Source organism: Cervus canadensis, chromosome 3, assembly GCF_019320065.1.
Source record: "Cervus canadensis isolate Bull #8, Minnesota chromosome 3, ASM1932006v1, whole genome shotgun sequence".
In the NCBI taxonomy this organism is placed as follows: domain Eukaryota; kingdom Metazoa; phylum Chordata; class Mammalia; order Artiodactyla; family Cervidae; genus Cervus; species Cervus canadensis.
In genome coordinates this window covers 6,986,924-6,988,954 of record NC_057388.1, presented here as the reverse complement: position 1 = coordinate 6,988,954, position 2,031 = coordinate 6,986,924, and positions in this window count along the sequence as shown.

Sequence of the window (2,031 nt, the reverse complement as noted above, 5' to 3'; positions counted from 1 at the left end):
TATATATTATATTCTAATAACTTCTCCTACACTTTCCCTCAATTTCCTTGCAAAGTAGTTATTACTGTTCTTATCCTAAAGGAAATCAGCCCTGAATATGCATTGGAAGGACTGATGCTGAAGCTGAAACTCCAGTACTTTGGCCACCTGATGTGAAGAACAGATTCATTTGAAAAGCATCCCTGATGCTGGGAATGACTGAAGGCAGGAGAAGGGGACAACAGAGGATGGTATCACCGACTCAATGGACATGAGTTTGAGCAAGCTCCGGAAGTTGGTGATGGACAGGAAAGCCTGGAGTGCTGCAGTCCATGGGGTCGCAAAGAGTTGGACACGACTGAGCAACTGAACTTTGCTTCAGTCGTATCCAACTCTTTGCAATCCTGTGGACTGTAGTCTGCCAGGCTCCTCTGTCCATTGGACTCTCCAGGCAAGAATACTGGAGTGGGTTGCCATGCATTCCCTCAGGGGATCTTCCCAACCCAGGGATCGAACCTGCATCTCCTGCATTACAGGCAGATTCTTTACTGCTGAGTCACTGGGGAAGCCCATTATTCCTATATGCATGAAGAAATCAAGGCTCAGAGATATTCAGCAATTTACCTGAGATCTTACAGTGAATAAATTCCAGACACATCTTGTAAATCTGACCCCTGAACTCGCCCATCTTCCCAAAAGGCTTGTCACATTTTAGGAGGATCCCTTTAGAAAAATGTTACTGCCTTCACTAATTTTTAAAAATTCCTCAGAGTCTCATTTAGGTTGTTCTGTTTCATTTAGATACCCTTTTGACAGAAGGTATCTCTATATACATTTATATTGAATAGAAAAAAGTTAATCCCTGCATTATATTTTATCAACTTTTAACTTTATATATCAACAATTAATCCTGCCTATTATAAATAACTTGGCAGAAAAATGCTTGTTCCCCAAAGAATTTGATAGAAATTTACATAAAAATGACACTGATGTCAGAAAAAGTTATTGATATAAAATGATTTAGACACCCTTTTGACAGAAAGTATCACTATATACTCATATCGATAGAAAAAATAGTAAGTAAATATCAGGTCAGGAGTATGTTCAGAGATTTACACTTAGTATTTGTCATTATTAATTTCACCAGATCATTAGGTTGTGCTGTATTTCTATTATATTCAAGTTATTTGGAAGGTCAAGATAAAATGCTAAACCTAAACAATAGGCACTGACAATGAATACCAAAATAGATCTTGAACTAAATGCCAGGCACAGAGAGAAGAAGGGGGAAAGGAAAGATGCAGGATCAGCGTCAACCACTAGATTTATTTAAGAGTTTGTAAGAATACAATGTTAAAAAAGGAAAAACTTGAGGGGAGGGTGATTTTACTGGAAATTAGTCTGACTTATTTATGGGAAAGCAATAATACCAAGTTAATATGCAGCAGCTTCCAAGTTAATTAAAAGATACTTAGAAGATATTATTTAAAGTTACATGACTTAAATATCATTATTCACTTTTGCCAGTGCTCACTATTTGACCGGAAATATCCTATTGGTTTTGGGGGTAAACAGTGGGCAAGTGAAAGTAGAAGAAAATCAATGGAACCAAGATCTTCCCAAGCAAAGAATAACTCCAAAAGAGTGGAGTTATAGTAACCTTCATTATGAAACACTAGTTTCCAGAGCTTCTAGAGGATTCTGAGGAAAACTGGACATATTTGCAATGCATTATAAATGTATAATTACCATTTAAATGGGGAGAGAAAGCTGAGGAGTGAAATGAGAAAAAGGCATTTTCTTAAAGCCAACCAGACGTTTGTATTTCAGGCAATGATCATCTAATCTACAGAGTCAGGTTAACAAAGCTATTGTTGTCTGCCACTCACCCTCAGCCCTAACTGTCTGCTCTCCTCTACCAAGAGAAACAGAAAGTTAAATCTGCCTCCATGATTTTCAGTCACAAATTTGCTCATGAGGACCTGGCATGCTCGATAGGTAATTCAACAGCATATGCTTACCAAAAAAACAGAAGAGACATAAAGGCATCTC